Source organism: Moschus berezovskii, chromosome 20 (assembly GCF_049115385.1).
Source record: "Moschus berezovskii isolate FMDL1 chromosome 20, NW_MosBer_1.0, whole genome shotgun sequence".
In the NCBI taxonomy this organism is placed as follows: Eukaryota; Metazoa; Chordata; class Mammalia; order Artiodactyla; family Moschidae; genus Moschus; species Moschus berezovskii.
The window spans coordinates 43,632,462-43,646,544 of NC_142479.1; positions in this window are offsets into that span (position 1 = coordinate 43,632,462).

The following is a 14,083-nucleotide window of genomic DNA, read 5'->3' on the forward strand; positions in this document are numbered from 1 at the left end:
TGGACATGGAACAACAGACTGGTTCCAAACAGGAAAAGGAGTACATCAAGGCTGTATATTGTTACCCTGCTTATTTAATTTATATGCAGAGTACATCATGAGGAACGCTGGGCTGGAGGAAGCACAAACTGGAATCAAGATTGCCGGGAGAAATATCAATAACCTCAGATATGCAGATGACACCACCCTTATGGCAGAAAGTGAAGAGGAACTCAAAAGCCTCTTGATGAAAGTGAAGGAGGAGAGTGAAAAGTTTGGCTTGAAGCTCAACATTCAGAAAATGAAGATCATGGCATCTGGTCCCATCACTTCATGGGAAATAGATGGGAAAACAATGGAAACAGTGTCAGACTTTATTTTTTTGGGCTCCAAAATCACTGCAGATGCTGATTGCAGCCATGAAATTAAAAGACGCTTACTCCTTGGAAGGAAAGTTATGACCAACCTAGATAGCATATTAACTTTGCCAAGAAAGGTCCGTCTAGTCAAGGCTATGGTTTTTCCCATGGTCATGTATGGATGTGAGAGTTGGACTGTGAAGAAAGCTGATCACTGAAGAATTGACGCTTTTGAACTGTGGTGTTGGAGAAGACTCTTGAGAGTCCCTTGTACTGCAAGGAGATCCAACCAGTCCATTCTAAAGGAGATCAATCCTGGATGTTCATTGGAAGGACTGATGCTAAAGCTGAAACTCCAATACTTTGGCCACTTCATGTGAAGAGTTGACTCACTGGAAAAGAGTCTGATGCTGGGAGGGATTAGGGGTGGGAGGAGATGGGGACTACAGAGAATGAGATGGCTGGATGGCATCACCGACTCGTTGGACATGAGTTTGAGTGAACTCCGGTAGTTGGTGATGGACAGGGAGGCCTGGCGTGCTGTGATTCATGGGGTCGCAAAGAGTCGGATACGACTGAGCAACTGAACTGAACTGAACTGCAGTTTATATGTGTGTCTATAAGTATTATGTAGGTGTATGTAAGCATGTATGTGTCTAAGCACATAACCACATTTGTATGTAAGTATGTATGCATGTATGTATGCATGTGTTCATGCGTGTAGGTATGTGTGTATACATGTGTGTGTGCATGTGTATGTTTGTGTGTGTGTGTGCACGCGTGCGCGCATGTGTATGGACATCCATACTTTTGTCTATTGACTCATCCACGCTTTGCCCAAGTCCCTTTTTCTCCACAGGATGTCTCCACAACAGCTTGAAATGAAAGAGCCCTTTTCCCCAAAGACAAGTTACGTCAGCGACTGAGAAAGCAGACCCATATGCAGTTTGATTTTTATTTTTTTCCTTAACAGTGTACATAGAAACAGTTTTCTGAGTCCCTTGAAAACAAAGGACTTTGCACACCTAGAGACTCCTCCTGTGTTTACAGTGCCCAGCTCCCCTTCCTTGGGGACTAGAACTTCCTTCTGCCCAAGCGCCGTACTCTCAGAGAAAGCTGCTCTCACCCCAAACTCACAAAACCAGACCCTACAACGTGAGACCCAGGCGTGCCTGCCTTGGTGTCTGGGGCTGGATCCAATGAACTGTTAAGTCTTTTTGATCTCTAACTCCTAAGAGCCTGATTTCTCGCACGTGGGAGGAGGGCCCGGCGCAAGATGGCCCACGGCTGTGAACCCGCCTCACCTTTGCTCCCCACATCTGTTCTCTTGGCAGTGTGCTACCTGGCGTTTTAATGGACACTTTTATTGAGATTCGGAAGAGAACAGATGCCAGTGAGCAAGTATGCTTTTTTACAGCCTCATCTCTCCAGGCTTACCCCATCACCCAAGATCTGGCCTTTCCAGAGCAAACAATATCTTCAGCCTTGATACCCAGCTTGCTCTGGAGGTCTCGTAAAGATGCCGGAGAGTGGCTGCATTTGTCATTTTGGAAGGCTCATCACTAAAGTGGTTCGGAGCCTTATGGGACCCCCTGCGCCTTCCACGTTGGCAATATAAGTGGTCCTCTAAAATCTCAGAAGGAATGCCTTCATTTCTTTTTTCATAAACCACCAATTCTCAGCTCTGGAAGACCAAAATACCATTGCCTTCATCAACTCTTTCATGTGTCACTAATAATTGTGTTTGCATGTCAATATGTGTGATCATTTACTTTCTAAAAATATATTTGAGCAGATTGGAGGTTCTTCCTATATTAAGAAATCTGTCTCTCACTTGGATTCCAATATGCTCCCCTGAGCCTGACAGAAAGGCATGGACTCAGAGAGCATGCGGGAGTCCTGCATGACTTGGAGTGTGCCCGTGGTAATGGGTCACACATGACATCCATCAAGTGTGGGGGAGGAAGGTTAGAGCTGTTGGTATAATTGATGGGGTAATAGGCAGTTAAGTTCAAGAAGACTTCAGTGGAAATTACATGAGCGATCACCTTCTCTCCACCACAAGCTGTTTCCTTTGCTTGGGTTAGAATTTCTGTGCCTAGGAAATCGTGTACTTTGTCTTCTCAGTTTAATAGTCATTTATTCACCATCGTTTCAGATGTTTATTGACTTTTCTATGGGACTTGGGCATGGCTCTAAAATAAACCACTGATGAGATTCTCCCAGGGTTTAATGGATAATGAGGTCAGTTTTCTCTGATCAGAATCGTACAGCCAATAGGAAAGGGCTTTGCCCATTTTGGATGTAAATATTTGTTGATGGAATAACTAAATGAAATCACCTATGACATATATAACAGATAAAAAGTAGCCGGAGGAGGTTACTGTTTTCTGAAGGCAGTGTATTCTTTTTTCCTTTTCATCTTCCCTGCCTCCTCCCCTAACTCCTTGGGTCAGTTTTCGTACATTTCTCCTGTTCTCAGAGAAGAGAGAGAGATGTTTTGATGAACTGCTAGGCGACATGGCAAAGGCAAGCCTCTGCAACCAACCTGGGAAAAGCTGCTTTGGCATTGCAGGTGGGAGTGAGCCCAGCCCGGCCTTGCGTGGGTGTGGGTCAGTCAGGTCGCCTGTGGGTTCCTGCGTGCCAGAGCATCCCAGCCGGCACAGTGGCCGTTCTTGCAAAGTCCAGTGTTGGTCCTCTCCCGTGCATCGCAGATTCTCCTCCTCGACTTCTCTGAGGCTGTAAGGCTTTCAAGCCTTCTCTCTTTAATCTCACCGCCGCTGCTTTCAGGACCCTCACTCCCTTCTCTGACTTGTCCCATGCCCCACACTGGTTTCTCTCTCCCTGCTCCCTGCTCTGGAAAGTCCCCGCGGTTGTGTTCTCAGCCTTCTGCGGTGCCTCTGCTTTTTCTCTCAGAAGCCCCACGGCTCTTTTCCCATCCTCATTCTTTATCTTGGTGTCTAAGATGCCTAAACTAGTACCAACAGCTCTTCTGTCCTGGAGTCTCCGTCTGCCATGTCCAGGTGGACACTTTTGGAAGATTCACTGTGATTTTACTTTTATTTTCTCTCTCTCTTTTTTAAATTAAAAAAAAAACACAAAACTTAATTTTGTATCAGGGTATAGCCAATTAACAACGTTGTGGCAGTTCAGGTGAACAGCAAAGAGACGCAGCCATGGATATACATGTATCCATTCTCCTCCAAGCTCCCCTCCCGTCCAGGCTGCCACATAATGTTGAGCAGTGTTCCCTGTGCCTGGTAGGTCTATGTTGGTTATCCAGTTTAAACACAGCAGTGTGCACATGTCCATCCCAATCTCCCTAACTACCCCTTCCTCCTGTCCTTCCCCCGAGCAACTGTAAGTTCATTCTCTAAGTCTCTCACTGTGATTTTAAAACCAACTCACCACGATCAGAGGGGACACCTGCCGCAGCAGCAGTTTGGCTGAGCACATCACCCAGGTTCTGTTGGAGAAGCTGAGGCACTAGAATGGGAGAAGGGATTCATTATGGGGATTTGACTTCGACACATGGTGAAAGCTGGGTGAGCAGTTTGAAGAGTTGCTTCTCTCTCTCGTATTGGAGCTTAAACTCAGGAGCAAGCAGCTGGGAAGGAAGGATGGATGGGAAGTATGAGAAAGAGAAGGCAGCCATGTGGCTGATATGTGGGAGCCCTGTGCTATGGAGCTAGGCACACAGCTGCCCAGCACTTGGAGAAATGACCACGTGCATTCAGCTGACAGAAGCCCCTGAAGCAGCTGGTCATATACGTGGAAGCAGTATCAGATCTCACTTAGGACTCTCCTGTGGCATCTACAGGAGAATTCTGAGACACAGAGTTCTAGCTCAGTCTTGTTGACAAAGTGCAAACACCCCCACCAATGGCTCTTACCGTCTCCTCCGTATCGTTTCACACACTTCTACCAAGTTGCTTTCTGGAGTGTTGAGTTTTTATTTAACCACCGTTCTATCTAAAAGGGCTTCCCTGTGGCTCAAATGGTAAAGAAGCTGCTTGCAATGCTGGAGACCTGAGTTTGATTCCTGGGTTGGGAAGATCTCCTGGAGAAAGGAATGGCTACCGACTCCATTATTCTTGCCTGGAGAATTCCATGGACAGAGGAGTCTGCGGGCTACAGTCCATGCAGTTGCAAAGAGTCAGACATGACTGAAGTGACTTAACAGGCACACTATTCAAAAACTTCCAAAGGTGTGGCACTGCCCAGGGTGGTGTTTCCCTTTTAAGGGTTTTTAGGTGTTCTGGGGTAGGATCACTGAGCGGGGAAGGTTTTCTCAGCAGAGTCAGCCCTGGGTCCTCACCCCAGTTTCAACCAGAACATTTGCCTTTACCTGCTGTAAGTATTGCACTCCCCAGCAAAATTGCATTCATAGAGAAACTACCTATTGATTTTAAAGAAAAAGAAAAAAGAGAAACGGGGGAGAGAGAAGAAAAGAAGGAAGGAAGGAAGGAAAGAAGAAAGGGAGAAAGAAATTGCTAAAAAGCCTAGAGATTCAAATCCTAATCCTCCAACTATAATACAATTCTCCTTATTTACCCATCTTTATCTCCTGCTATTAACCTCAATGGGAACCACCTTCTTTAATGTGATACTGGGTCCCTTAGCCATCTCTCAATGAACTATTCATCAAACATATGGAACCAAGGGAAGAAGGGGTGTGTTGGATGGATTGGGAGATTGGGGTTGAGAAACAGACTATTATGTATAAAATAGATAACCAACAAGAACTTCCTGTATAGCACAGGGAACTCTACTCAATAATCTGATGACGTAAATGGGAAGGAAATCCAAGGGGGAGAGGGTGTATGCATATGTATCGTTGATTGATTTTGTTGTACAGCAAAACCTACCACAACATTGTAAAGCAACTATACACCAATAAAAAAGAAAAGAAAAAACATTTGTCAAAAAAGAAAAAGACTGTGTTCATTGCCAGTTTTATGCCCTGAAAGTGTGAAAGTGTTATTTGCTCAGTTATGTCCAACTCTTTGCGACCCCATGGACTATAGCCTGCCAGGTTCTTCTGTCCACAGGATTTCCCAGGTAAGAATACTGGAGTGGGTTGCCATTTCCTTCTCCCGGGGATCTTCCTGACCCAGGGATTGAACCCATGTCTCCTGCATTTCAGGCAGATTCTTTACCATGTGAGCCACCAGGGAAGCCTTGACCCCATCCCTTTTTAGATTCGAATCACTCAAATCTCTTGGTTTTTCCTTCAACTATAGACCAATGGTGTCTCTGAATCAAGACAGAGATGTGCAGCCTTGTCTCCTAGAAAAAAGGGGAGAATGATGGTAGGGGTGCCATTTTACTAAAACACACATGTAGGCACTGTGCATCAGTATATAATTTTAAGTATTTTGTGTAAATGACTAAATTTACATGTAAGTGACTATGTCATCAAACTAGGTATATATATAAAAAAGCCATTTAGAAGAAACTAGTAATGTGCCTCCTACATACTAGGTCTCATCATTTTCCTCTCATTTAATTTTCTAGGCGATCCTAAGATGAAGGAGTCATGGGCCTCCGACAACCAGTTTATTGAGGACTCTAAGCTGTTTGTGGGACAAGCATGAAACAGTTTTATTTTTCCCTAATAACCTCCCCAACCACAATCTCTATTCTGGGCAGTAAGGATGCTTAATGACATCTCAGCTAGATTCCATGTCTTTTCATCCCCTTTTGGTTTTTTGCAGTGTCTCATTTAAGTTCTGTAGAATCAGTCCTGTTTATTTAAAGCCTTCAATCTAATGCCTACCAAGCTCTGTCTTCGCCGCCTGCCTGGGTGGGCTAAACCTGTGGGTTGCAGGGGCTCCGGAAGGAGAAGGCATGGGCTGGGTGGTCTGCTCTCATATGGCTTCCCTTCCTTCTCCTTCCCCTGCCTTCATCCTTCCTCTCCAGTTGTGGTTGGCAGAAATGAGAGGAAAAAGAAGTCTTTTTTTACTGAACACTCTTAATGAGGTCATAGTCCCTCTCTTGGAGAATTGTATATGCTGCTTTAACTCATTTCTTTGGACTCTACATTTATGAATGATGGCTCCAACATGCCTATTTGTCAAGGAACTCATCCCAGGAAATTCTTTTATGTATTTATGGTTCCTCCTAAGATCTTGCTTCTAATTGAGAAGAAGGGGGATGTGGGGAGCTATTGGCATTTACTAACCTTTATAACAGCATACCACTGGGTCAGTGATGGAGTTTACAGAGTCATTTCACAAATATTCATTACACATCTAAATATATATATGTATAGTATTATATATAAATTGTATTACATATATATAGTATGTCAGCGATCCCTAATCTTTTTGGCATTAGGGACAGTTTTTCCATGGACTTGGAGGGGATGGTTTCAGGATGACTCACGAACATTATATTTATTGCACCCTTCATTTCTATTTTTATTACATCAGCTCCACCTCAGATAATCAGGTATTAGATCTCAGAAGTTGGGGACCCCTGATATATACCATTCTGCTATCAGGTGTTAATGATGCCAAAATAGAAACCTTACATGTATGCAGAGAGGTAGAAAATTTAAAAAGCCCACTGCTCAGCTTTCAAACACTCAAAAAAGGGTCACTTTTTGTTTTCCCTAACTGATAGGCTTTCCTACGTGCTGTCTGTTGGCTGGAGGCAGAGGGTGGTATCTAAACTTACCAGTTAATATTGCAGTATTTGGGGACTTGACGTCTTTTTATACTTATTAGATCTTTGGGGGATAAATTCTTAGTCTATAGGTTTTATCTCTCCCCTACTTCTGTCCATACACATGGGGACACTTATGTGCCCTTCTGGCAATGACAGGAGGAAACTGAGAGCCACTGCTGACCTCGTTCCAGGCCAGTCTGTTGGTGAAGACTGGCCATCTGTGGTGCCTCATGGGTACCCATAGCTGCAGCCTGTGATCTTGGTTCTGCACCTCTGGTAACTAATGCCCAATGTTTTGTGTCTTCATAGCCAGTGGACATCAGTTTCCTGGGGCTTCTAGCATGTTGGCACCATCACTGGGGAGGCAAAAACATCTGATTCCCTGCCCACTGTACCTAGGCCATCTGGTACCTAAGCCACTTTCAACAGTGGTGGTGAAGGTGACAGTCCCTCGTCGTGTCCCACTCTTTGCGATCCCACAGACAGCAGCCCACCAGGCTCCTCTGTCCATGGATTCTCCAGGCAAGAATACTGGAGTGGGTTGCCATTTCCTTCTCCATCAACAGTGGTAGCTCAAGTCCATTCTTCTAGTTGGCTCCATCCTTCCGTGCTGCTCCTTGGATGATGGCTCCCCTAGAAGCTTATGCTTTTCTGCAGGGCGCTAATCTTGACCTTCGGTGATTCCTCACAGTTGTATGGACATTTCTACAACCTCCCTTCCTTATGAATCAGCACCAGGAGCATGAAAGATAGGCTTTATGCCTCATCTCATTGCTCTTTTTCTTCCCTTACCCCTGGGCTTCCCAGGTGGTGCGGTGGTAAAGAATCTGCCTGCCATTGCAGGAGACACAAGAGTCAGGGATTTGATCCCTGGATTGGGAAGATCCCCTGGAGTAGGAAATAGCAACCCCTCCAGTATTCTTGCATGGAATGGACAGAAGAGCCTGGTGGGCTACCATCCACGGGGCTCACAAAGAGTCAAATGCAACTGAGCACACATGCTCACTCTTATTCCACATCCATCTTCTTCCTGGGGACAGTGGGCTTCAGGGCTCAGCAAGATGGTGCAGTATAGGAAGAGAGATCTGCTTACTAATGAAGAGAGGCAGGTTAGCTGAGACTTTAAAAAATGTTGCTTTTATTTCTTATTATAAAGAGCTTTTCATGTATGATCTCATCTGTGGGTCTTTAAGACAATATCAATGAGTTCAATAAAATGAGTTTTGGAAAAGAAGACAGTTTAAAACTCTGTAAATTCTGTTGTTCTGACACTTCAGCCACCTCTAGAGAAGACCTAATCTCAAACCAGCAAAGCATTAAGTTTGATGTGCTGCTTCTTCCTGAGCCCCAGACACAGGCACTTACACACTCTTAGAGCAGAAGTCTATCCTGAGATGCATTTTGGCAACCCACTTCAGCATTCTTGCCCAAAGAATCCCATGGACAGAGGGACAGAGAACTGTAGCCTGGTGAGCTACAGTTCATGGGATTGCAAAGAGGCAAACATGACTGAGCGACTAATACTTTCATTTTCTTTTCAAAATTAAAATTTACAGGTAGTACAATTAGCATTCCAATGAAGAGCAAATTCTGGAGGTTGTATAGCAGGAATTCAAAGTACATCCTTAGGTAGTAAATGCTTAAATAAAGGCATAGTTTTCTTTTCATATGTGAGTTAGAGATAGAAATCCATTATTATGCTATTCCTGTTAGACAACAGTTAAGATTATGGATTAAAACTGAGGGATGGAAAATTCATTTTTAAAGATATACACAATTCACAGGACTAGGATTAAGAGATGGATAATGAGCTGAGATGAATAAACTCCAGAAAATTGATGTCTCAGTGAATTTACATGCTCAAAGGAGTAAGCATCACTTACTCTTTGTAAGTATACCCGTTACTTATAAAGATGTGGTTTGCTTATGGCTGGTAGGAGTTCAGTTAAACGATGAGATCAGCTTCATTACCAACACTGGAGTAAATCTTACACATTCAAATGCTTCTGTGTAGCTTTATTCTGTCTGTAATAGAATTTGCCTTGTGTTGCTACAGTCCCTGTCCTCAAAGAATTTCTTTTTCTTTTTTTAAAGTTAAAAGGTGGTACCTTTCAAATTGAAAGGTTTTTTTTTTTTTAATTGGAGGCTAATTACTTTACAATATTATATTGGTTGGTTTTGCCATACATTGACATGAATCTGTCCCGGGTGTACATGTGTTCCCCTTATTGAACCCCTCTCCCACCTCCCTCTCCCCATATCCTCCCTCCGGGTCATCCCCGTGCACCAGCCCTGAGCAGCCTGTATCATGCGTCGAACCTGAACTAGTGATTCATTTCACACATGATAATATACATGTTTCAATGCCATTCTCCCAAATCATCCCACCCTCACCCTCTCCCAGAGTCCCAAAGACTGTTCTATACACCTGTGTCTCTTTTGCTGTCTCGTATACAGAGTTATCGTTATCATCTTTCTAAATTCCATATATATGCATTAGTATACTGTATTGATGTTTTTCTTTCTGGCTTACTTCATTCTGTATAATAGGCGCCAGTTTCATCCACCTCACTAGAACTGATTCAAATGTATTCTTTTTAATGGCTGAGTAATAAATACTCAGACGCGACGCGAGAGACGCCGGCCCCGGCGGCGCAGACGCGACGCGAGAGACGCCGGCCCCGGCGGCGCAGACGCGACGCGAGAGACGCCGGCCCCGGCGGCGCAGACGCGACGCGAGAGACGCCGGCCCCGGCGGCGCAGACGCGACGCGAGAGACGCCGGCCCCGGCGGCGCAGACGCGACGCGAGAGACGCCGGCCCCGGCGGCGCAGACGCGACGCGAGAGACACCGGTCCGGGCGCAACGAACCACGCAAAGAGGTGCGGCCGTGAGGAGCTACCCCACGCCTGAGGCCAGGGCCGGCGGCCGAGAGGAGCTACCCTACGTCCAACAGGCGGTGGCTGCGGGGGCGCAGGAGGGCCGAGAGGAGCTACTCCACGTTCAAGGTCAGGAGGGGCGGCCTTGGGGAGATACCCCTCGTCCAAGGTAAGGTACAGCGGCTGCACTTTGCTGGAGCGGCTGTGAAGAGATTTTCCACGACCAAGGTAAGAGAAACCCAAATAAGACGGTAGGTATTGCTAGGGGGCACCAGAGGGCAGACAAACTGAAATCATAATCACAGGAAACTAGCTGATCTAATCACATGGACCACAGCCGAATGTGGTCCCCTGGAGAAGGGAATGGCAAACCACTTCAGTATACTTGCCTTGAGAACCCCATGAACAGTAACAAAGGGCAAAATGATAGGATACTGAATGAGGAATTCCCCAGGTCGGTAGGTGCCCAGTATGCTACTGGAGCTCAGTGGAGAAATAACTATAGAAGGAATAAAGGGATGGAGCAAAAGCAAAACCAATACCCAGTTGTGGATGTGACCAATGATAGAAACAAGGTCCAGTGCTGTAAAGAGCAATATTGCATAGGAACCTGGAATGTTAGGTCCATGAATCAAGGCAAATTGGAAGTGGTCAAACAGGAGATGGCAAGAGTGAACGTCGACATTCTAGGAATCAGTGAATTAAAATGGACTGGAATGGGTGAATTTAACTCGGATGACCATTATATCTACTACTGTGGGCAGGAATCCCTTAGAAGAAATGGAGTAGCCATCATGGTCAACAAAAGAGTTCAAAATGCAGTACTTGGATGCAATCTTAAAAATGACAGGATGATTTCTGTTCGTTTCCAAGGCAAGCCATTCAATATTACAGTAATCCAGGCCTATGCCCCAACCAGTAATGCTGAAGAAGCCGAAGTTAATTGGTTCTATGAAGACCTACATGACCTTTTAGAACTAACACCCAAAAAAGATGTCCTTTTCATTCTAGGGGACTGGAATGCAAAAGTAGGAAGTCAAGAAACACCTGGAGTAACTGGAAAATTTGGCCTTGGAGCACGGAATGAAGCAGGGCAAAGGCTAATAGAGTTTTGTCAAGAGAATGCACTGGTCATAGCAAACACCCTCTTCCAACAACACAAGAGAAGACTCTTCACATGGACATCACCAGATGGTCAACATCGAAATCAGATTGATTATATTCTTTGCAACCAAAGATGGAGAAGCTGTATACAGTTAGCGAAAACAAGACCAGGAGCTGACTGTGGCTCAGATCATGAACTCCTTATTGCGAAGTTCAGACTTAAATTGAAGAAAGTAGGGAAAACCACTAGACCATTCAGATATGACCTCAATCAAATCCCTTATGATTATGCAGTGGAAGTGAGAAATAGATTTAAGGGACTAGATCTGATTGATAGAGTGCCTGATGAACTCTGGACGGAGGTTCGTGACATTGTACAGGAGACAGGGACCAAGACCATCCCCATGGAAAAGAAATGCAAAAGAGCGAAATGGCTGTCTGAGGAGGCCTTACAAATAGCTGTAAAAAGAAGAGAGGTGAAAAGCAAAGGAGAAAAGGAAAGATATAAGCATCTGAATGCAGAGTTCCAAAGAATAGCAAGGAGAGATAAGAAAGCCTTCCTCAGTGATCAATGCAAAGAAATAGAGGAAAACAACAGAATAGGAAAAACAAGAGACCTCTTCAAGAAAATTAGAGATTCCAAGGGAACTTTTCATGCAAAGATGGGCTCGTTAAAGGACAGAAATGGTATGGACCTAACAGAAGCAGAAGATATTAAGAAGAGGTGGCAGGAATACACAGAAGAACTGTACAAAAAAGATCTTCACGACCAAGATAGTCACGATAATGTGATCACTGACCTAGAGCCAGACATCTTGGAATGTGAAGTCAAGTGGGCCTTGGAAAGCATCACTACGAACAAAGCTAGTGGAGGTGATGGAATTCCAGTTGAGCTATTTCAAGTCTTGAAAGATGATGCTGTGAAAGTGCTGCACTCAATATGCCAGCAGATTTGGAAAACTCAGCAGTGGCCACAGGACTGGAAGAGGTCAGTCTTCATTCCAATCCCAAAGAAAGGCAATGCCAAAGAATGCTCAAACTACCGCACAATTGCACTCATCTCACACGCTAGTAAAGTCATGCTCAAAATTCTCCAAGCCAGGCTTCAGCAGTATGTAAACCGTGAACTCCCAGATGTTCAAGCAGGTTTTAGAAAAGGCAGAGGCACCAGAGATCAAATTGCCAACATCCGCTGGATCATGGAGAAAGCAAGAGAGTTTCAGAAAAACATCTATTTCTGCTTCATTGACTATGCCAAAGCCTTTGACTGTGTGGATCACAATAAACTATGAAACATTCTGAAAGAGATGGGAATCCCAGACCACCTGACCTGCCTCTTGAGAAACCTGTATGCAGGTCAGGAAGCAACAGTTAGAACCGGTCATGGAACAACAGACTGGTTCCAAATAGGAAAAGGTGTACGTCAAGGTTGTATATTGTCACCTTGCTTATTTAACTTATATGCAGAGTACATCATGAGGAACGCTGGGCTGGAAGAAGCACAAGCTGGAATCAAGATTGCTGGGAGAAATATCAATAACCTCAGATATGCAGATGACACTACCCTTATGGCAGAAAGGGAAGAGGAACTCAAAAGCCTCTTGATGAAAGTGAAAGAGGAGAGTGAAAAGGTTGGCTTGAAGCTCAACATTCAGAAAACAAAGATCATGGCATCTGGTCCCATCACTTCATGGGAAATAGATGGAAAAACAGTGGAAACAGTGTCAGACTTTGTTTTTTTGGGCTCCAAAATCACTGCAGATGCTGATTGCAGCCATGAAATTAAAAGACGCTTGCTCCTTGGAAGGAAAGTTATGACCAACCTTGATAGTATATTAAAAAGCAGAGACATTACTTTGCCGACCAAGGTCCGTCTAGTCAAGGCAATGGTTTTTCCCGTGGTCATGTATGGATGTGAGAGTTGGACTGTGAAGAAAGCTGATCGCCGAAGAATCGATGCTTTTGAACTGTGGTGTTGGAGAAGACTCTTGAGAGTCCCTTATACTGCAAGGAGATCCAACCAGTCCATTCTAAAGGAGATCAATCCTGGATGTTCATTGAAAGGACTGATGCTAAAGCTGAAACTCCAATACTTTGGCCACCTCATGCGACGAGTTGACTCACTGGAAAAGACTCTGATGCTGGGAAAGGTTGGGGGCGGGAGGAGAAGGGGACGACGGAGAATGAGATGGCTGGATGGCATCACCGACTCTGTGGACATGAGTTTGAGTGTACTCCGGGAGTTGGTGATGGACAGGGAGGCCTGGCGTGCTGTGATTCATGGGGTCGCGGAGAGTCGGACACGACTGAGCGACTGAACTGAACTGAATAAATACTCCAGCTGTGATTCATGGGGTCACGGAGAGTCGGACACGACTGAGTGACTGAACTGAACTGAACTGAACTGTGTATATGTACCAAAGTTTTCTTATCCATTCGTCTGCAGATGGACATCTAGGTTGCTTCCATGTCCTGGCTATTATAAACAGTGCTGCAATGAACATTGGAGTACATGTGTCTCTTTCAATTCTGGTTTCCTCGGTGTGTATGCCCAGGAGTGCGGTTGCTGGAATATATGGCAGTTCTATTTCCAGTTTTTTGAGGAATCTACACTGTTCTCCACAGTGGCTGTACTAGTTTGCATTCCCACCAACAGTGTAAGAGGGTTCCCTTTTCTCCACATCCTCTCCAGCATTTATTGCATGTAGACTTTTGGATAGCAGCCATTCTGACTGGTGTGAAATGGTATCTCATTGTGGTTTTGATTTGCATTTCTCTGATTATGAGGGATGTTGAGCATTTTTTCTTGTGTTTGTTAGCCATCTGTATGTCTTCTTTGGAGAAATGTCTATTTAGTTCTTTGGCCCATTTTTTGATTGGGTCGTTTATTTTTCTGGAATTGAACTGCAGGAGCTGCTTGTATATTTTGGAGATTAATTCTTTGTCAGTTGTTTCATTTGCTATTATTTTCTCCCATTCTGCAGGCTGTCTTTTCACCTTGCTTATAGTTTCCTTTGCTGTGCAGAAGCTTTTGATTTTAATTAGATCCCATTTGTTTATTTTTGCTTTTATTTCCAATATTCTGGGAGGT